Below are 27,245 nucleotides of genomic sequence, written 5' to 3' on the forward strand. Positions count from 1 at the left end.
TACAGACCCACACTGACTATCTATCCACTCACATACAGGCCCACACTTGACTATTCTATCCACTCACATACAGACCCCACACTGACCTTATCTATCCACTCACATACAGACCCACACTGACCTATCCACTCACATACAGACCCACACTGACCATCCACTCACATACAGACCCACACTGACCTTTCCACTCACATTACAGGAGCCCATACATGACCTATCCACTCACATCAGACCCATACTGACCTATCATCCACTCAATACGACCACACTGACCTATCCAACTTCACATACAGAACCAACCACTGACCTAATCCACTCACATATCGACCCACACTGCCTACCACTCAGATACAGACCCACACTGACCTATCCACTCACATACAGACCCACACTGACCTATATTAGCACTCACATACAGACCCCATTACTGACCTATCTATCCAACTCACATACAGACCCTCACATGACCTATCTAATCCACTCACATACAGACCAACACTGACCTATCCACTCACATTACAGACCCACACTGACCTAGTCCACTCACATACAGACCCACCACTGGACTATCCACTCACATACAGACCCCACACTGACCATCCACTCACATACAGCCCACACTGACCTATCCACTCACATTACAGACCCATACTGACTATCCACTCCACATACAGACACACTGACCTATCCACTCACATACAGATCCACCACTGGACCTACCAACTCAAAACAGACCCACCACTGACCTATCCGACCTCACATACAGACCCACACTGAGCTATCTATACACTCCACATACAGACCACACTGAGCTATCCACTCACATTACAGACCCACACTGAGCTATCCACTCACTACAGACCCACACTGACCTATCCACTCACATACAGACCCACACTGACCTATCCACTCACCTACAGACCCACACTGACCTATCCACTCACATACAGGACCCACACTGGACCTATCCACTCACATACAGACCCAACTGAACCCTATTCCACTCACATACAGAACCCATACTGACCTATCATATCACTCACAACAGACCCACACTGACCTATCCACTCACATACAGACCCCACTGACCTATCTAATCCCACTCACCATTACAACCATACTGACTATCACTCACATACAGACCACACTGAACCTATCCACTTGCACATTACAGACCCATACTGAACCTATCCACTCACAACAGACCCACATGACCTATCCACCACATACAGACCCATTCTGACCATATCCACTCCACATACAGACCCACACTGACCTATCACTCACATACAGACCCACCTGACCTATTCCACTCACATACAGACCCACACTGACCTATTGTCACTCACATACAGACCCGCACTGACCTATCCACTCACATACAGACCCGCACTGACTATCCACTCACATAAGACCCCACACTGACCTATCTAATCCACTCACATACAGGACCCACACTGACCGTATCTACACTCACATACAGACCCATACTGACCTATCTATTCCATCACATACAGGCCCATACTGACCTATCCACCACATACACAGAACCCATACTGACCTATCTATCCACTCAGCATACAGACCGAACTGACCTATTCCACTCACTATACAGACCCACACTATGACAGCTAATCCACTCACATTACAGACCCATACTGACCTATCCACTCACATACAGACCCACCACTGTGCCACTCCTCAGACCCAACTGACTATCCACTCACATACAGACCCACACTGACCTACTATCCTCACTAATGCCACTATACCAGCAACAGACACACTGACCTAATACCTCATACGCACCTACCATCCACATACAGACCCACACTACGGCTACCATCCACTCGACCCCACTGCACTACTGGACCATACACACCCACACTGACCTACTATCCACTCACATACAGACCCATACTGACCTTATCCACTCACATACAGACCCACACTGACCTAATCTAATCCACTCACATACAGGACCCAACACTGACGCTATCTATCCACTCACATAAGACCACACTGAACCTATATCCACTCACATAAGAACCACACTGACCTATCCACTCATACAGACCCACACTGACCTTGATCCTTTCCCCAACAGCCCATATGACCTAGAGCCACCACTATAGACCCCTATGACCTATTCCACTCACATACAGACGCACGATGACACTATCCACTTCACATACAGCCCACACTGACCTATCTTTCACTCACAACAGACCCAGTACTGACCTATCCACGTCACATACAGACCCACACTGACCTATCCACTCAGCATACAGACCCCACAAACTGACCTCTTATCCACTCACCATACATGACCCATACTGACCTACCACTAATACAGACCCCATCATCTGAAAACTACTAGTCACTCACATACCACACTGACTATCTCCACACTAGACCATACTGACATTCCACTCACATACAGACCCACACTGACCTACTATCCACTCACATACAGAACCATGACTAACTCACATCGACCATACTGCTTTCCTAACACCCACCTGCTACGATCCACTCAGCATACAGACCCACACTGACCTAGTCCACTTCACATAACAGACCCACACTGACCTTATCATTCCACTCAACATACAGACCCATGACTGACCTATCCTACATACAGACCCATCACTGGACCTAATCCACTCACATACAGACCCACACTGACCTATCTATCCACTCAACATACAGACCACTCTGACACTATCCACTCACATACAGACCCATACTGACCTATCCACTCACATACAGACCCACACTGACCTATCTATTTACATTCACATACAGACCCACACTGAGCGCATCCACTCACAGTACAGACCCATACTGACCTATCCACTCACATACAGACCACACTGACCTATCTATCCACTCAAATACAGACCCACACTGACGATCACTCACATACAGCCCATACTGACTTCCACTCCATCAGACCCACACTGACCTACCACTCACATACAGACCCATAACTGACCTATCTGTCCACTCACAACAGACCCACACTGAGCTATCTATCCACTCACATACAGACCCACACTGAGCCTATCCACTCACCATACAGACCCACACTGAAACTATCCACTCACATACAGACCCACACTGACCTATCCACTCACTACAGACCCACATGACTATCTATCCACTCACATACAGACCCACACTGACCTATCCACTCACATTACAGACCCACCTGACCTATCCCACTCACATACAAGGACCACCACTGACCTATCCACTCACATACAGACCCACACTGACACATCTCACTTCACCATACAGACCCATTCACTGAACTATCCACTCACATACAGACCCACACTGACCTAGTACCACTCACATACAGACCCACACTGACCTATCACTCACATACAGACCACACTGACCTATCCACTCAATACAGACCCACACTGACCTATTCCACTCACATACACAGACCCACACTGACCTATCTATCCACTCACATACAACCCACACTGACCTATCTTCCACTCACATACAGACCACACTGACCGTATCCACTCACATACAGACCACACGGACCTATTCCACTCACATACAGACCCACACTGACCTATCAGCACTCACATACAGACCCCCCACTCGACCTATCATCCACTCGACATACATGAGCCCCCATCACTGACCTATCTATCCACTCACATACAGGCCCAACTGACCTATCACTCACATACAGACCCATACTGACACTATCCACTCACATACAGCCATACTGACTCTATCCACTCACATTACAGACCATACTGACCTATCTATCCACTCACATACAGGACCCACACTGACCTATCCACTCACATACAGACCCACGACTGACCTATCCACTCACCATACAGACCCACACTGACCTATCCACTCACATACAGACCCACACTGACCTAATCTAGTCGCACTGTCCCAACATACAGACCCACACGGACCTAGTCCACTCACATACAGACCCACAACTGACCTATCCACTCACATACAGACCCACACTGACCTATTCCACTCACATACAGACCCACACTGACCTGGATCGTATCCACTCAGCATACCCAGAGACCCATACTGACCTATCTATCCGACTCACTTCACGTCCATACTGACCTATCCACTCGACATACAGACCCATACTGACCTACTATTCCACTCCATGACAGACCCATACTGACCTGATCCACTCACAACAGACCCATGACTGACCTATCCACTCACATCAGACCCAACTGACCCTATCACTCCATACAGACCCACTGACCTATCCACTCACATACAGACCCACACTGACCTATCCACTCACATACAGACCCACACATGACCTATCTATCCACTCACATTACAGACCCACACTGACCTAGTCCACTCACATACAGACCCACACTGACCTTATCACTCACATACAGACCCACACTGACCTATCCACTCACATACAGACCCCACTGACCTATCTACTCCACTCAACATTAAGACCCACACTGACCTATCTACTCCACTCACATACGACCCATACTGACTCTATCCACTACATACAGACCCATACTGACCTATCTATCACTCACATACAGACGCCATACTGACCACTATCCACTCACATACAGACCCATACTGACCTATCTATCCACTCACATACAGCCCATCACTGACCTATCCACTCACTATACAGACACCAGTACTGACCATATCTATCCACTCCACCATACAGGGCCCATAAACTACCCTATCCACTCACATACAGACCCATACTGACCACTATCCACTCACATTACAGACCCACACTGATACCTATCACTCACATAACAGACCCATCACTGACCTATCCACTCACATACAGACCCACACTGACCTATCTATCCACTCACATTAGACTGACACATACTGACCTATCGTATCCCGTACACATACAGACCCACACTGACCTCTATCACTCACATACAGACCCTACTACCTGTACCCTCACATAAGCCATACTCCTATCCTCCAGACAACCCATTTACTGACGCTATCTATCCACTCACATACAGACTCACCATGACTGAAACCTATCACTCACACTACAGACCCACCACTGACGCTATCCACTCACATACAGACCCACTTACTGACGCTACCTCTCCCACGTCACATCACAGACCCTCACTAACTGACCTATCCACTCACATACAGACCCACACTGACCTATCCAACTCACATACAGATCCACACGACATCCTTAATCCCACATGATATTCCACTCACATACAGAGCCCATACTGACCCGTATCCACTCACATACAGACCCACTACTGACCTATCTATCCAACTTCACCATTAAGACCCACACTGACCTATCCACTCACTAACAGACCCACACTGATCCCTATCCCACTCAACATACAGACCACCCCCCCATTTAAGCTTGAAAACCCTATCCACTCACATACAGACCCACACTGACCTACTCCTATCCACCTCACATACGGACCCACACTGGACTATCTACTCACTACAGACCCACACGACCTTATCTATCCACTCACATAGAGACCCACCACTGACCCTTCCACTCACATACCAGGACCCCACACTGACCGATTCCACTCACATTACAGAATCAGCCATCACCTGCACCTGACCTATACACTCACAATCAACCACACTACCTACTATACACTCACATACAGACCCAACCACTGACCTATCGTCATCCACTCACATACAACCCATACTGACCCTACTTCCACTCACAAACAGCCATACTGACCCTATCTATCCAACCAGTCACATACAGGACCCACCACATGACCTATCCAACTCACAGTACAGACCCATCCACTGACCCATCCACTTCCACTTACTGACCTAACCATGCACTGACCTATACACTCAACATACAGACCCCATACTGACTATCCACTCACATACAGACCCACACTGACCTATCCACTCACAAACAGACCCACAACTGACCTATCCACTCACATACAGACCCACACTGACCTATCTATCCACTCACATACAGGCCCAACTGACCTATCCACTCACATACAGACCCATACTGACCTATCTATCCACTCAAGCATTACAGACCCACACTGACCTATCATCACATACAGACCCAACTGACCTATCACTCACAACAGACCCATACTGACCTATCCACTCACATACAGACCACACTGACCTATCTATCCACTCACATACAGACCCACACTGACCTATCACTCACATACCAGAGCCCACACTGACCCATCTATCCACTCACATAACAGAACCCACAACTGACCTATCCACTCACATACAGACCCAACTGACCTATCCACCACATACAGGACCCACACTGACCTATCCATACACTCACATACAGACCCACACTGACCTACTATCACTCCATACAGACCCCACACTGACCTATCTATCCACTCACATACAGACCCACACTGACCTATCTATCCACTCAAGATACAGACCCATACTGACTCTATCCACTCACATACAGACCCACACTGACCATATCCACTCACATACAGACCCACACTGACCTATCCACTCACATACAGACCCACACGACCTATCTATCCACTCACATACAGACCCACACTGACCTATCCACTCACATACAGACCCCACACTGACCTATCTATCCACTCACATACAGACCCATACTGACCTATCATATCCACTCACATACAGACCCACACTGACTATCTATCCACTCACATACAGACCCATACTGACCTATCCCACTCACATACAGACCCACACCATGACCTAGCTATCCACTCACATACAGACCCACACTGACCTACCACTCACATACAGACCCACACTGACCTATCCACTCACATACAGACCCATACTGACCTATCCACTCACATAACAGACCCACACTGACCTATCTATCCACTCACATTACAGACCCACCACTTGACTACTATCCACTCACATACAGACCCACTGACCTAGTCTATCCACTCACATACAGACCCACACTGACCTATCTATCCACTCACATACAGGCCCAACTGGACCTATCTATTCCACTCACATACAGACCCACACGACCTACTATCCACTCACATACAGAACCCATACTGACCTATCCTATTCCACTCACATACAGACCCACACTGACCTATCCACTCACATACAGACCCATACATGACCTATCCACTCACATTACAGACCCACACTGACCTATCCACTCACGATACAGACCCAACTGCCCTATCCACTCACATACAGACCCACATGACCTATCCACTCACATCAGACAACTGACCTGATCTATCCACTCACCATACAGACCCATACTGACCTATCCTATCCACTCACATACAAGACCCAACTGACCTATCTATCCACTCACATACAGGACCCAACTGACCTATCCACACTCACATACAGACCCACACTGACACTAACTTACTATCCACTCACATACAGACCCCACTTACTACCTATCTATCCACTCACATACAGACCCACACTGAACTACCTATCCACCTACACTTACAGACCCATACTGACCTATCTATCCACTCACAACAGACCCATACTGACCTATCCACTCACATACAGACCCACACTGACCTATTCCACTCACATACAAGACCCACACTGCACTGACCTATCCACTCACATACAGACCCACACTGACCTATCTATCCACTCACATACAGCCCATACTGACCTATCCACTCACATACAGACCCATTACTGACCTATCTATCCACTCACAAGTACAGACCCACATCGACCTATTTCCACTCACAACCAGACCCACACTGACCTATCCATCAACATACAGACCCATCACTGAACCTTCCACTCACATACAGACCCCAACTACTGACCTATCTCATCCCCTCACATTACAGACCCAACTACCCTAGTCACTCACCACTAACAGAACCCACACTGACCTATCTCAGTCCATCTACATACCATACTGCAGACCCAGCACTCGTACCTATCCACTCACATACAGGACCACACTGACCTGACTATCCACTCACATACAGAACCCACACTGACCTAATTCCACCTCACTACAGACCCACGACTACTATCTATCCTCACATTACAGACCCCACACTGACCTATCCACTCACATACAGACCCACACTGACCTTCTATCCACTTCACATACAGACCCATACTGACCTATCCACTCACATACAGACCCACACTGACTATCCACTCACATACAGACCCACACTGACCTATCCACTCACATACAGACCCACACTGACCTATCCACTCACATACAGACCCACACTGAGCTTATCTATCACACTCCACATACACGACCCACACTGACCTATCCACTCACATACAGACCCACCACTGACTAGCTATCCACTCACATTACAGACCCAACTGACCTATTACCCACTCACAGTACAGACCCACACGACATCTATCCACTCACATACAGACCCAACTGACCTATCCACTCACTCACATGACCCACACTGACCGTATCCACTCACATACAGACCCACACGACCTATCACTCACATACAGGACCCACACTGACCTATCTATCCACTCACATACAGACCCACACGACCTAGTCTCACTCACATACAAGACCCCACACTGGACCTATCCACTCACATTACAACCACACTGACTACTATCCACTCACATACAACCCTGCTACCTATCCACTCACATACAGACCCCACTGACCTACCACTCACATACAGACCCACTACTGAACCTATCCACTCACATACAACCCACACTGACCTATCTATTCCACTCACATTACAGGAACCCACAACTCCTATCTATCCACTCACATACAGACCTCACACTGGACCTATCTATCCACTCACATACAGACCAACTGACCTATCCACTCAGATACAGACACACTGACCTATCCACTCACATACAGCCCACACTACCCTATCTGATCCACTCACATACAACCACACTGACATCACTACAAACAGACCCACATGACCTATCCACTCACATACAGACCCACACTGACCTATCTATCATTTCACATACAGACCCATACTGACCTACATCCACCACATACAGACCCATACTGACCTAATCCACTTCACATCAGACCCCCACTGACCTTCTATCCACTCACATACAGACCCACACTTGACCTATCCACTCACATACAGACCCATACTGACAGCTATCCACTCACATACAGACCCATACTGCCTAGTCCACTCACATTACAGACCCACACTGACTACCACTCACATACAGACCCACACTGACCTATCCACTCACATACAGACCCAACTGACCTATCCACCACATACAGACCCACACTGACCTATCCACTCACATACAGACCCAACTGACCTATCTATTCCACTCACATACAGACCCACACTGAACCTATCCACTCACATACGACCCACACTGACCTATCCACTCACATACAGCCCAACTGACATCTATCCACTCACATACAGACCCACACATGACTATCTATCCACTCACATACAGACCCATCACTGACCTATCCACTCACATACAGACCCACACTGACCTATCCACTCACAACAGACCACACTGACCTATCCCTCACATACAGACCCATACTGACCTATCCACTCACATACCAGACCCACACTGACCTATCCACTCACATACAGACCCATAACCTGACCTATCCACTTCACATACAGACCCCACTGACTACTCCACTCAATACAGACCCACACTGACATCTATCCACTCACATACAGACCCACACTGACTATCCACTCACATACAGACCCACACTGAGCTATTTCCACTCACATACAGACCCACACTGACTATCTATCCACTCACATTACAGAACCCACTGACTATCTATCCACTCACATACAGACCCACACTGACCTATCCACTCACATACAGACCCAACACTGACCTATCCACTCACATACAGACCCAACTGACCTATCTATCCACTCACATACAGACCCACACTGACCTATTCCACTCACATACAGACCCATACTGACCTATCCACTCACATACAGACCCATACTGACCTATCCACTCACATACAGACCCACACTGACTATCTATCCACTCACATACAGACGCATACTGACCTATCCATCACATACAGACCCACACTGACCTATCCACTCACATACAGACCCATACTTGATCCTATCCACTCAATACAAGACCCACACTGACCTATCCACTCACATACAGACCCACACTGACCTATCCACTCACATACAAGACCACACTGACTATCCCACTCACATACAGACCCACACTGACCTTCTATCCACTCACATACAGACCCACACTGACGCTCATCCACTCACATACAGTACCCACACTGACCTATCCACTCACATTACAGACCCACCACTGACCTATCCACTCACATACAAGACCCACACTGCCTACTAGTCCACTCACATACAGACCCACACTGACCTATCTACTCACATACAGACCCACACTGACCTATCCACTCACATAGCACCCACACTGACCTATCTACTCACATAACAGACCCAACTGACCTATCCACTCACATACAGACCCACACTGACCTACTATCACTCACATACAGACCCACACTACTGGACCTATCCACTCACATACAGACACCACAATGACCTATCTAATCCAATCACATAACAGGACCCATACTGACCTATCTATCCACTCACATACAGACCCACACTGAGCATCTATCCACTCACATACAGACCCACTACTTACCTATCCACTCACATACAGACCCACACTGACCTATCCACTCACATACAGACCCACATGACCTATCCACTCACAGACGCCACTGCCACGTATCCCCACTCAACATACAGACCCACACTGACCTATCCACTCACATGACAGACCCCACACTGACCTATCCACTCACATACAGACCCATCACTGACCATCTATCCACTCACATACGACCCACACTGAGCTATCCACTCACATACAGACCCACACTGACTATCTATCCACTCACATACAGCCCACACTGACCTATACCACTACTGCAACCCACACTGACACCTATCCACTCACATACGACCCACACTGACTATCCACTCACATACAGACCCAACTGACCTAATCCACTCACATACAGACCCAACTGACCTATCACTAACATACAGACCCATACTGACCTATTCCACTCACATCCAGACCCAATACTGATCCTACATCCACTCACATACGAGATCCCACACTGACCTATCCACTCACTACAGACCAACACTGACCTATCCACTCACATTACAGACCCACACTGACCTATCCCTCACATACAGACCCCAACTGACCTATCCACTCACATACAGACCCACACTTGACCCCATTACTGACTATCCACCAATACACTGACCCATACTGACCTATCTATCCACCACATACAGACCCACACCTGACCTATCTATCCACTCACATTACAGACCAAACACTTTGACCTATCCACTCACATACAGACCCACACTGACCTATTTCCACATCCACATACAGACCCCAACACTAGCTACCTATCCACTCACGATACAGACCCACTGTACTGACCTATCCCACTCACATACAGACCCCATCACTGAAGCCTACCCACTCCACATACAGACCCATACTGACTATCACTCACATACAGACCCACTACTGTACCTATCCACTTCACATACAGACCACATGGACCTATCCACTCACATACAGGACCAGCTACTGACCTATCCACACCTCTACATACTAGACCCACACGACTATCTATACCTCAGCACTACACCACATGGAGCTATCCAACTCACATACAGACCCCACACTGAGCTATCCACTCACATAACAGACCCATCACTGACCTATCCACTCACATACAGACCCACACTGACCTCACTACTAACCCACCTCCACTCACATACAGACCCACACTGACCTATTCCACCTCACATACAGACCCACACTGACCTATCCACTCACATAACAGACCCATACTGAGCTATCTATCCCACTCACATACAGGACCACACTGACCTATCACCACACAGTACAGACCCACACTGACCTATCTATCCACTCACATACAGACCCATACTGACCTATCCACTCACATACAGACCCACACGACCTATCACTCACATAACAGACCCATACTGACCTACTATCCACTCACATACAGACCCACACTGACCTACTATCCACTCACATACAGACCCATCACTGACCTATCCACTCACATACAAGACCCACATGACCTATCCACTCACATTACAGACCCATACTGACCTATCCACTCACATAACAGACCCACACTACCTATTCCACTTCACATTTACAGACCCCACTGACTCTATCCACTCACATACAGACCCCACTGACCTAATCCACTCACATACAGACCCACACTGACTATCTATCCACTCACATACAGACCACACTGACCTATCTATCCTCACATACAACAGACCACTAACTAGACCTCATCTATCCACATCACATACAGCCCATGCACTGAACCTATACCACTCACATACAGACCCAGTACTGACCTATCTATTCCACTCCACATACCAGACCCATAGACCTTATCCACTCACATACAGAACCACTACTGACATCTAGATCAGCTCACCTATTACAGGACCCATACTGACCTATCCACTCACATACAGAACCCACCACTGACCATCTATCCACTCACATACAGACCCACACTGACCTATACCACATTCACAATACAGACCCACACTGACCTATCTATTCCACTCACATACGACCCATACTGACCTATCCACTCACATTACTAGCACCCAACTGACCTATCTCACTCACATACAGACCCATACTGACATCTATCCACTCACATACAGACCCACACTGACCTATCTATCCACTCACATACAGACCACACTGACCTATCTATCCACTCACATACAGACCCCTACACTTGACCTCTATCCACTCACATACAAGACCAACACTGACCTATCCACTCACATACAGACCCACACTGACCTATCTATTTCCACTCGACATACCAGGCCCAATACTGACCTATCCCACTCACATACAGACCCATACTGACCTAGTCCACTCACATACAGACCATACTGACCTATCCACTCACATACAGACCCATACTACCTACGACTCAATCAGAACCGATTACTGACCTACCACTCACATACAGACCCACACTGACCTATCCACTCACATACGAGACCCACACTGACCTCATCTATTCCCCCTACTCACATACAGACCATACTGACTGATCACTCACATAACAGACCCACACTGACCTATCCACTCACATACAGACCCACACTGACCTATCTATCCACTCACATACAGACCCATACTGACCTATCCACCAATACAGACACACTGACTATCACTTCCATACAAGACCACACTGACCTATCCACTCACTATACAGACCCACACTGACCTATCTATCCACTCAAAACAGACCCACAGCTTGGACCACACTACCATCCACGCATCTCACATACAGACCACACTGACCTATCCCACTCACATACAGACCCACACTGACCTATCCACTCACATACAGACCACACTTGACCTATCTATCCACTCACATACAGACCCAACTACTGACTCTATCCATCACATTACAGACCCACACTGACCTATCCACTCACATACAGACCCACACTGACCTATCTATACATCACATACAGACCCACACTGACCTACTATCCACTCACATACAGACCCAACTGACACTATCCACTCACATGAATGACCCACACTTGACCATATCTATCCACTCAATACAGACCCACACTGATACACTATAGACACCACTTCCACACATACAACCCATACTGACCTATCCACTCACATACAGGACCCACACTGACCTATCCACTCACATACAGACCCATACTGACCTATCTTCACTCACATACAGACCCACACTGAGGCTATCTATACACTCACATACAGACCCACACTGAGCACTATCCACTCACATAGACCCACACTGACCTATCCACTCACATACAGACCCCAACTGACCTATCCACTCACATACAGACCCACACTGAGCATATCTATCCACTCACATACAGACCCACACTGACCTATCCACTCACATACAGACCACACTGACCTATCCACTCACATACAGACCCACACTGACCTATCCACTCACATACAGACCCACACTGACCTATCCACTCACATACAGACCCATTACTGACCTATCCACTCACATACAGACCCACACTGACCTATCCACTCACATACAGACCACTACTGACCTTCCAACTCCACATACAACCCACACTGACTATTCCACTCACATACAGACCCACACGACCTGTATAACTCACATTACAGACCCACACTGACCTATTCCACTCACATACAGACCCATACTGACCTATCACACCTGCACATTTACATGACCCACACTGACCCATATCCACTCACATACAGACCCACACTGACCTATCCACTCACAGTACAGGACCCACACTGAACCTATCCACTCACATACAGACCCACACTGACCTATCTATCCACTCACATACAGACCCATAACTGACCTCATATCGTATCCACTCACAGACAGGCCCATACTGGACCTATCCACTCATATACAGACCCATACCTACCTATCTATCCACTCCATACAGGCCCATTACTGACCTATCCACTCACAATACAGACCCATACGACCAGCTATCCACTCACACATACAGACCCCACACTGAACCTATCCACTCAAATACAGACCCACACTGACCTATCCCACTCACATACAGACCCACACTGAACCTATTATCCACTACATAAGACCCACACTGACCACTATCCACACTCACATACAGACCCACACTGACCATCCACTCACATACCAGGACCCCCACACTGACCCTATCCATCACATACAGACCCACACTGACCCTATCCACTCACATACAGACCCACACTGACTACTATCATCACTACAGGCTACTACCTTATTCACGTCTAGCTCCATACTACCTAAATCGTATGGCATCTCAAGCAAGTAGCAGCCTTTACATTAGCTTAAGCACCCATTATGACCACATACATCATAACAGACCCATACGACCTAATCTATCCACTCACATACAGAGACACCACTACTGACCTATCACTAATACGACCATACTACCTACATCAGCATACAGACCCAGACACACGACCCACACTGACCTATCCACTCACATACAGACCCACACTGACCTATCCACTCACATACAGACCCACACTGACCTATCTATCCACTCACATACAGACCCACACTGACCTATCCACTCACATACAGACCCACACTGACCTATCCACTCACATACAGGGACCCACACTGACCTATCCACTCACATACAGACCCACACTGACCTATCTATCCACTCACATACGAGACCCATACTGACCTATCTATCCACTCACATACAGACCCACACTGACCTATCCACTCACATACCAGACCCATACTGACCTATCTATCCACTCACATACAGACCCACACTGACCTATCTATCCACTCATCATACAGACCCATACTGACTTCTATCCACTCACATACAGCCCATACTGACCTATCCACTCACATACAGACCCACACTGACCTATCTATCCACTCACATACAGCCATACTGACCTATCCACTCACATACAGACCCCATACTGACCTATCTATCCACTCACATACAGACCCACACTGACACTATCCACTCACATACAGACCCACACTGACCTATCCACTCACATACAGACCCACACTGACCTATCTATCCACTCACATACAGACCCACTACTGACCTATCTATCCACTCACATACAGACCCACACTGACCTATCTATCCACTCACATACAGACCCATACTGACCTATCTATCCACTCACATACAGGCCCATACTGACCTATCCACTCACATACAGACCCATACTGACCTATCTATCCACTCACATACAGACCCACACTGACCTATCCACTCACATACAGACCCACACTGACCTATCCACTCACATACAGACCCATACTGACCTATCCACTCACATACAGACCCATACTGACCTATCCACTCACATACAGACCCACACTGACCTATCCACTCACATACAGACCCACACTGACCTATCCACTCACATACAGACCCACACTGACCTATCTATCCACTCACATACAGACCCATACTGACCTATCCACTCACATACAGACCCACTACTGACCTATCTATCCACTCACATACAGACCCACACTGACCTATCCACTCACATAGTACAGACCCACACTGGACCTATCCACTCACATACAGACCCATACTGACCTATCCACTCACATACAGACCCACACTGACCTATCTATCCACTCACATACAGACCCACACTGACCTATCCACTCACATACAGACCCACACTGACCTATCTATCCACTCACATACAAGACCCACACTGACCTATCCACTCACATACAGACCCACACTGACCTATCCACTCACATACAGACCCACACTGACCTACCTATCCACTCACATACAGACCCACACTGACCTACCTATCACACTCACATACAGACCCACACTGACCTATCTATCCACTCACATACAGACCCATACTGACCTATCCACTCACATACAGGCCCACACTGACCTATCTATCCACTCACATACAGACCCACACTGACCTATCCACTCACATACAGACCCACACTGACCTATCCACTCACATACAGACCCATACTGACCTATCCACTCACATACAGACCCATACTGACCTATCCACTCACATACAGACCCACACTGACCTATCCACTCACATACAGACCCACACTGACCTATCCACTCACATACAGACCCACACTGACCTATCTATCACTCACATACAGGCCCATACTGACCTATCCACTCACATACAGACCCATACTGACCTATCTATCCACTCACATACAGACCCACACTGACCTATCCACTCACATACAGACCCACACTGACCTATCCACTCACATACAGACCATACTGACCTATCCACTCACATACAGACCCACACTGACCTATCTATCCACTCACATACAGACCCACACTGACCTATCTACTCACATACAGACCCACACTGACCTATCTATCCACTCACATAAAGACCCACACTGACCTATCCACTCACATACAGACCCACACTGACCTATCCACTCACATACAGACCCACACTGACCTACCTATACACTCACATACAGACCCACACTGACCCTACCTATACACTCACATACAGACCCACACTGACCTATCTATCCACTCACATACAGACCCACACTGACCTATCTATCCACTCATATACAGACCCATACTGACCTATCCACTCACTACAGACCCACACTGACCTATCCACTCACTACAGACCACACGACCATCCACTCACATTACAGACCCACACTGACCTATCACCACTCACATACAGACCCACACTGACCTTATCCACTCACATACAGACCCACACTGACCTACTATCCATTCACATACAGACCCATACTGACCTATCTATCCACTCACATACAGACCCACACTGAGCTATCTATCCACTCACATACAGACCCATACTGACCTATCACTCACATACAGAACCCACACTGACCTATCCACTCACATACAGACCCACACTGACCTATCCACTCACATACAGACCCACACTGACCTATCCACTTCACATTACAGACCCATACTGACCTATCCACTCACATACAGACCCACACTGACCTATCTATCCACTCACATACAGACCCACACTGACCTATCTGATCCACTCACATACAGACCCACACTGACCTATCCACTCACATACAGACCCACACTGACCTATCTATCCACTCACATACAGACCCACACTGACCTATCTATCCACTCACATACAGACCTATACTGACCTATCCACTCACATACAGACCCATACTGACCTATCCACTCACATACAGACCCACACTGACCTATCCACTCACATACAGACCATACTGACCTATCCACTCACATACAGACCCACACTGACCTATCTATCCACTCACATACAGGCCATACTGACCTATCCACTCACATACAGACCCATACTGACCTATCCACTCACATACAGACCCATACTGACCTATCCACTCACATACAGACCCATACTGACCTATCCACTCACATACAGACCCATACTGACCTATCCACTCACATACAGACCCACACTGACCTATCCACTCACATACAGACCCACACTGACCTATCTATCCACTCACATACAGACCCATACTGACCTATCCACTCACATACAGACCCACACTGACCTATCCACTCACATACAGACCCACCACTGACCTATCCACTCACATACAGACCCATACTGACCTATCCACTCACATACAGACCCACCACTGAGCTATCTATACCACTTTGGGCTGTCACTGCCGAACACAGACCCTGCTTGTGCTTGTGCAGTTGGGGGGGAGCAGGAAATCAGGTATATCCCGGGGTATAGTTCTCATTTTAAAGGCAATTTCTCCTTCATTTAGCAAAACTATAATAACTCATAAAATCAGACCCCCAAACCCCCAGAAATGTGTTCAAACTTTACATAAGCTGCCAAATTTTATAAAATGGGAGTGGTTATTTAGGGGGTGTGGTCACGAAAAAGGGGATGGCCAAAAAATTTTCAACACACTACGCGCGCCATTTCTTTTTGTCCCTCTTTCAATATTTCAAATGTTGGGAGGCTAAACTGGGAAACTGGGCAGCAAACTGGGAAATGGGGTTCAATGGTGCAAAGTTCTGCCCTTTGGTAGAAATAATATAAACGTGAGCTATCTACTGAATAGGAGTGAGTTGGGGGGATCCTTAATGGGGAAGGGTCTGGGGTTTGTGTAGATAACAAGTTGTCTGATTCCAGGCAGTGTCATTCTGTGGCTACTAAAGCCAAATTGTTGAATTTGGATTTTTTAGCCATTTAGACGCAAAGTAAATCTAGGAAAAGTCGCAGCATTTTTTCTGTGATTTTTAAAAAAACAAATCAGAATCAAGTTATTGAGTAAATGAGCCCCCAAAAGTGAATCCTGATCCCCGGTTGGGTGACAGACATCAGGGCTGCCCCATATAAAGCAGGACTGTAGGGAGGTATGAAATGGATTCAGAATATTGCATTAACCCCAGGCATGATATACATATGGGCATGTTAGACTACAACTCCCAGCAGCCCCAAGGCACCCTGAGAGTTCTAGTTTAGGGAGGAAGTGCAGCAGCGAATGGCAGCCCCCACATCACATGACACAGTAGTACAATCACACAGCAGGTGCAGCAGGAAGAAGGGGGCAGTGCAGGGAGTTTGGGATGGAGAGGCTGGAACAGCAGCAAAGAGGGGGAAATAGGGAGCTTCATTCTACACTAGTCAGTCCCATTGCATGCTGGGTATTGTAGTTTTACAGTAACCTTGGCAGTAGGCAAACTGTTACACAAAAACTACATTACCCAGCATGCATAGGGAGAGGCAGGCCAGGTACACTAGGTGGGAAAAGGGAACATTGGTGAGTTTCCAAACTACAAACCTGCAGAGCCCCCCCCCCCCCAAACTGTTATGTGCAGAGATCCCAATACAGACTGCACCACTTTATGTTTTGGGGAATATTGTTTAATGGCTCCAAGAACTAGCCTGAATCCATACCTTGGTGCATTTGTACTGAAAACCTGCCTGAGCTGTAGCCTGTTAGCCCAGTGTGGCAGAAACACCATCAGCCTGGCAACCCTGAAGGGGTTAATATCATGAAAAGCTCAGTTATTCTTACACTTACACAACTATCTGTGAGTTTTCCCTCTGTCCCTAACTCTGCAGTCTGTGAGTTTTCCCTCTGTCCCTAACTCTGCAGTCTGTGAGTTTTCCCTCTGTCCCTAACTCTGCAGTCTGTGAGTTTTCCCTCTGTCCCTAACTCTGCAGTCTGTGAGTTTTCCCTCTGTCCCTAACTCATTCTCCCGCCCTTGTGCTCACTGATCCAATGATTCTTCTCTGCCGCTCTCTGTCCCGCCCACATTCCCCTCCCAGCCAATGAGTGAGTGTCCCAGCTCCTCAGTTCCCTCCCTCACAGCTACAGGCAGCAGAGCAGTGTGGGAAAGAGGTGAGTAAGGGAGCGGGGCTGCACTAATGGTGGCACTAAAGGAGCAGTGTTACCAGAGGGAAGGGTTTGTTCCTTACATGACAAGCAGAGGGAGGAGCTGCCTGTAGCGCTAGGGATGAAGGTAAAGCATCTTTCCCCATAATCCCTTCTCAGCACAAAAAGACACAGGGCACCGAGCACAACATTACCCAGCCCCCACCCCCACTGGGGCTACATAGTGGGGGGGAAACAGTTTACCCCAGGGGTCTGTCAAATGCCCCCCCTGTGCAAAACCAAAGGGCTGTTGGGCTGGGAAGTGGGGGCTGCACTGGGGTTAAAGGAGACTCCGCCCCTGTTACCTGTATAGAAGGGACTTTGCCTTAAGGCGCCGTATACAGTGAGGAACATAAGTATTTTAACACCTGGCAATCAGCAAGAATTCTGGCTTTCAAAGACCTGTTACTCTGCCTTTAAATATTCCCCCTCTACTCCACTCATTAATCTAAATTAGTAGCAACTGTCTGAGCTCTTTAAAGACACCCCCCCCCTACAGTAAGTGAGACTCCAACTACTCCCATGGGCAAGGCCAAAGAGCTGTCAGAGACACCAGAGACAAGATTGTGGGCCTCCCCAAGGCTGGAAAGGGCTACGGGGCAATTGCCAAGCAGCTTGGTGAAAATAGATCAACTGGTGGAGCAATTGTTAGAAAATGGAAGAGGCTAAAGGCGACTGTCAGTCTCCCTAGGACTGGGGCTCCATGCAAGATCTCCCCTCGTGGGGTATCACTGATGATAAGAAAGGTGAGGAATCAGCCCAGAACTACAAGGGAGGAGCTGCTCAATGACATGAAGAGAGCAGAAAGGTCACTGTCGGTAGAACACTATGCCGTCATGGTTTCCCATCATGCATTGCACGGAAGGTTCCCCTGCTCATCACATGTCCAGGCCCGGCTGAAGTTGGCCAATGACCATCTGGATGATCCAGAGGAGGGAGAAAGTCATGTGGTCAGATGAGACCAAAGTAGAATTTTTTGGTCTAAACTTCACTCGCCGTGTTTGTAGGAAAAATAAGGATGAGTTGCATCCCAAGAACCCCATCCCTACTGTGAAGCATGGGGGGGTAACATCATGCTTTGGGGGGGCTTTTCTGCCAAGGGGACAGGCGACTGCACTGTATTAAGGAGAGGATGAAAGGGGCCAAGTATAGTGAGCAACAACCTCCTTCCCTCAGTCAGAGCAGTGAAGATGGGTCGTGGCTCCCAACATGACAATGAAGCCCACAGCCAGGATACCCAAGGAGCGGCTCCGTAAGGGGCATATCAAGGTTCTGGAGTGGCCCAGCCAGTCTCCAAGCCTAAATCCAATAGAAAATCTTTGGAGGGAGCTGAAACTCCATGTTGCTCAGCAACAGCCCGGAAACCTGACAGATCTAGAGGAAATGTGTGTGGGGGAGTGTGACAAAATCCCTGTTGCAGGGTGTGCAAACCTGGTCAGGAACTACAGGAACCGTCTGGCCTCTGTAATTGCAAACAAAGGCTTCTGTACCAAATACTAACTCTGATTTTCTCAGGTGTTCAAATACTTATGTGCAGCAGCGCAATACAAATACTTATGTGCGGCAGCGCAATACAAATACTTATGTGCGGCAGCGCAATACAAATACTTATGTGCAGCAGCGCAATACAAATACTTATGTGCGGCAGCGCAATACAAATACTTATGTGCGGCAGCGCAATACAAATACTTATGTGCGGCAGCGCAATACAAATACATTCTTTTAAAAATCATACGATGTGATTTCCTGAATTTCTTTTTAAATGCTGTCTCTCCCAGTGGGAATGCACCTACAGTGTGAATCTCACACCCCTCCATGATTTCTAAGTGGGAGAAACATAATCGCAGGGTGTTCAAATACTTATGTTCCTCGCTGTATGTGCGACCATTGGTTACAGGAACGATCATCCACTTATATTAAGAGCTGAATCATCAGACCTGTAGGTACAAACAATAGGATTCTGCCCCCGTCTGATTCAGCATCAACCTACTGCCAGTGTTTGGCACCTTGAGTGATTGACAAGATGATCAACATCCAAGGCTTTTGCCGATATCAGTCTCCTCATTAACTCACCTACACGCACCGAATATTGTACATAACCTCAATGTGTAAGTGCTTAATTCCACTTCCAGGCCCCTCCCTCCCACAAGGAGCCAATGGGAATGTGGGAGGAAGCGAGTGACCCAGTGATGGGGAAGAAGGATAAAAATGAGGAGCGGAAGGAGAGAATCCTGAATCTCACACTGGAGATTATCTATCTGCTGACTGGAGAGGTGAGGGGGGCACTGTGAGTGGCACAGTGAGAAGAGACTGTCTGTCTGTACAAAGGGGGTCTCTCTGCTGCGTTACACACTCATCATTCTCTCTCCCTCTCAATACATAGGGCTACGTCATCCCTAAGAAGAAGAGCCCAACTGTTGGGTTTGGGGGCCCTGCCATGCCCCTGGCTCCGTCATACAGAAGGAAAATGACAAGAAGATCCTGGAACTCATCTCCAACATCATCCAGCTGCTGACTGGAGAGGTGGGTGCGGCCCCCCAATCCCCCCTTATTGTTTAGTAACAGTGTATGATAATCCCTTTCTCTGGCTGGGGATGACTGTAACATTGTGTGTGCCAGGTTGCCATAAGGTGTGAGGATGTTTCCATTCTATTTTTCCTTGGAGGAGTGGGAGTATATAAAAGGAAACAAGGCCCTTTACAGGGAAGGGATAAAGGAGGAGGAGGAGCCCCAGCAGCTCCGCCCACTGGGTGAGTAATGGTTTCTATCATATACAGAGCATAGAATGCAGGATATCAGGCCGTTTAAGAGGCACATGGAAAGTCAGTAGTAACATATATTTAGTCATGTCTCTTCTGTGCACGACTTAAATAAACAACTAGCAGGGAGGTACATTTATTTAGCACAAAGGGTTAAATTTGGTGCAACTGCTGGGGGGGAGGAGCTATAGAGGGGCCTGTAGGACACTGACTGATAAGCAGCTGCAATAGATGTTTATGGAAGGGGACTTTAGGGTCCCAGTGATGTTGCGGGGGGGGGGGACCAATAATCAGTCATTCCCTTGCTAAAAAGTTCAAATAGATCCTGATACAAACAGCTGCCGTTACTCTATAATAATCAGTTCATATAAATAGTTCCATTAATTAATGTGCTAATAAGTCAGTCACTTCATTGGGGGGCAGTGGAGTTTGCCCTGAGTTTAAATGACTTTAATGACTTGAACCTTCCTTATTTTATTTTTCATAATGACAAAATCCAAGTTATTTCCCTCAGATATATCTCTGATCTCTATCCTTCCCTTTAGCAGCCTGTGAGTATAAAGATGGGAGCGATGTTACAGCACATACGGAAGCAACTTTATGTTGTAATAATGATGGGAATCTCACAAACCCTGATGTTTCTCCAGCGGAACAGCCCCCACCAGCCAATGGGATTAAAGAGGAGGCGGCTTCATGTGAAGGGGGAAACCAATCAGATTGCAGCATTAATCCCCTTACAGACCAGATACAGGGAACAAATACTCCTATCATAGGGAGCAGCCAGAATACCTTACAAATGACGGGTAATAATCATGATGAAAATTCCCAAATAACAGAAAATACATTACGTAGGAAATACAGCTGCAATGAGTGTCATAAACATTTTAGTAATAAGAGCAACTTTGATAAACACCAGAGAACCCACAAAAGAGAGAAACTTTTTTCTTGTTCTGATTGTGGGAAATGTTTTTCAAAACGATATAACCTTATTTCTCATCAAAGGACTCACACAGGGGAGAAACCATTTTCATGTTCTGAATGTGGGAAATGTTTTTCAAAACGATATAACCTTATTTCTCATCAAAGGACTCACACAGGGGAGAAACCATTTTCATGTTCTGAATGTGAGAAATGTTTCACAAACCAGTCACTCCTTAAAACTCATCATAGAACCCACATGGGGGTGCAACCATTTCCTTGCTTTGAATGTGGGAAATGTTTTTCAAAAGAATCTGAGTTTGTTCGTCATCAAAGGACTCACACAGGGGAGAAACCATTTTCTTGTTCGGAATGTGGGAAATGTTTTTCACAGCAATCCCACCTTAAAATTTATTATAGAACCCACACAGGGGAGAAACCATTTTCTTGTTCTGAATGTGGGAAATGTTTTTCAGAGCATTCCCGCCTTAAAATTCATTATAGATCCCACACCAGGGAGACACCATTTTCATGTTCTGAATGTAGGAAATGTTTTTCAAACGAATCTGAGCTTGATCATCATCAAAGGACTCATACAGGGGAGAAACCATTTTCTTGTTCTGAATGTGGTAAATGTTTTTCAAAGCAATCACTCCTGAAAATTCATTATAGAATCCACACAGGGGTGAAACCATTTTCATGTTCTGAATGTGGGAAATGTTTTTCAGGCCAATCCGACCTGAAAATTCATTATAAAACCCACACAGGGGAGAAACCATTTTCTTGTTCTGAATGTGGGAAATGCTTTTTAAGAAAATCTCATCTAGAGCGTCATCAAAAGACTCACAAAGGGGAGAAGCCATTTTCTTGTTCTGAATGTGGGAAATGCTTTTCACAGCAATCTAACCTTAAAATTCATTATAAAACCCACACAGGGGAGAAACCATTTTCTTGTTCTGAATGTGGGAAATGTTTTTCAGAGCAATACGACCTGAAAATTCATTATAGAACCCACACAGGGGAGAAACCATTTTCATGTTCCGAATGTGGAAAATGTTTTTCAAAGCAATCCCACCTTAAAATTCATTATAGAACCCACACAGGGGAGAAACCATTTTCATGTTCCGAATGTGGAAAATGTTTTTCAAAGCAATCCCACCTTAATATTCATTATAGAGCCCACACAGGGGAGAAACCATTTTTATGTTCTGAATGTGGGAAATGTTGTTCAAACGTATCTGAGCTTGATCGTCATCAAAGGACTCACACAGGGGAGAAACCATTTTCATGTTCTGAATGTGGGAGATGTTTTTCAGAGCAATATGACCTGAAAATTCATTATAGAACCCACACAGGGGAGAAACCATTTTCTTGTTCTGAATGTGGGAAATGTTTTTCAAAGCAATCTCATCTTAAAATTCATCATAGAATCCACACAGGGGAGAAACCATTTTCTTGTTCTGAATGTGGGAAATGTTTTTCAAAGCAATCACTCCTTAAAATTCATTATAGAATCCACATAGGGGAGAAGCCATTTTCTTATTCTAAATGAGGAAAAATGATTTGCATGGAACAGTAGTCTAAAAATACTTTCACAATGAGAAAAACCGTAAACTCGTTATACAAAGGAAGCATCAGGCAAAGATTTTCTTTCAAGCAGATTCCATCTTAATATATGTTTCAGTATTTACAGAGAGGAACACATTTGTGCCCCATAAAATATTTCCTTAAGAGAATCCTAAAGACTCCTGATGGGCACTGGGCAATTCTGAGACTGGGGGGGCACCAAAGCAGAATGCACCATAAGTACCTTCCCCCGGCACTGGCTCTGCATTGGGAACTGAAGAGCCCTCTGGGATATATCTCCCCCTCCCCCCAACAGATAATATTCTGGGTTTTATTGAACAAGAAGGGACATATTCCAAGGGGTACGAGCCCCCCAGGGTATCACTTGGGCAGATGCTGTTCCCTAATGCTCACACAGTAGGTAACATAATGGGGATATACCCAGCTGGGAATGACTTGCCGGGTACATATGCTTTTACTGGGTAAATATAAAGCCTATAACATCATCTTGTCATTATTAACCCAATGTCATTTCCAATGGGGCATTTGTTGAGATGAAAGGAAAGGGGGTTACACCATTACGATATAACCTTATTACTCATCAAAGAACTCACACAGAGGAGAAACCATTTTCATGTTCTGATTGTGGGAAATGTTTTTCAAAACGATATAACCTTATTACTCATCAAAGGACTCACACAGAGGAGAAACCATTTTCATGTTCTGAATGTGGAAAATGTTTTTCAAACCAATCATACCTTAAAACTCATCATAGAACCCACATGGGGGTGAAACCATTTTCATGTTCTGAATGTGGGAAATGTTTTTCAATGCAATCCCGCCTTAAAATTCATTATAGAATCCACACAGGGGAGAAATCATTTTCATGTTCTGAATGTGGGAAATGTTTTTCAAAACAATATAACCTTATTACTCATCAAAGGACTCACACAGGGGAGAAACCATTTTCATGTTCTGAATGTGGGAAATGTTTCACAAACCAATCATACCATAAAACTCATCATAGAACCCACATGGGGGTGAAACCATTTTCATGTTCTGAATGTGGGAAATGTTTCACAAACCAATCATACCTTATAACTCATCATAGAACCCACACAGGGGAGAAACCATTTTCATATTCCGAATGTGGGAAATGTTTTTCACAGCAATGCCACCTTAAAATTCATTATAGAACCCACACAGGGGAGAAACCATTTTCGTGTTCTGAATGTGGGAAATGTTTTTCAATGCAATCCCGCCTTGAAATTCATTATAGAACTCACACAGGTGAGAAACCATTTTCATGTTCTGAATGTTGGAATTGTTTTTCAAAAGAATCTGAGCTTGATCATCATCAAAGGACCCACACAGGGGAGAAACCATATTCTTGTTCTGAATGTGGGAAATGTTTTTTAACAAAATCTCATCTAAATCGTCATCAGAGAACTCACAAATTGGAGAAGCCATGTTCCTAGTCTAAATGAGTTAAATGATTTGCATTGAAAATCTAAAAATACTTTTACAATGAGGAAAACCGTAAACTCGTTATACAAAGGAAGCATCAGGCAAACATTCTCTTTCAAGCAGATTCCATCTTAATATATGTTTCAGTATTTACAGAGAGGAACACATTTGTGCCCCATAAAATATTTCCTTAAGAGAATCCTAAAGACTCCTGATGGGCACTGGGCAATTCTGAGACTGGGGGGCACCAAAGCAGAATGCACCATAAGTACCTTCCCCCGGCACTGGCTCTGCATTGGGAACTGAGGAGCCCTCTGGGATATATCTCCCCCTCCCCCCAACAGATAATATTCTGGGTTTTATTGAACAAGAAGGGACATATTCCAAGGGGTACGAGC

The 27,245-nt window shown here is 46.4% G+C and overlaps 1 protein-coding gene and 1 pseudogene across 1 annotated transcript in view; one reads left to right on the forward strand and one right to left on the reverse strand.

Moving 5' to 3' along the window:
- h2ac14 (H2A clustered histone 14) overlaps window positions 1-27,245 on the reverse strand; it is a 1,193,713-nt gene that overhangs the window by 804,697 nt on the left and 361,771 nt on the right.
- LOC116407551 lies at window positions 20,085-27,077 on the forward strand (annotated as a pseudogene).

This window comes from Xenopus tropicalis, chromosome 9 (genome assembly GCF_000004195.4).
Source record: "Xenopus tropicalis strain Nigerian chromosome 9, UCB_Xtro_10.0, whole genome shotgun sequence".
NCBI classification, from domain to species: domain Eukaryota; kingdom Metazoa; phylum Chordata; class Amphibia; order Anura; family Pipidae; genus Xenopus; species Xenopus tropicalis.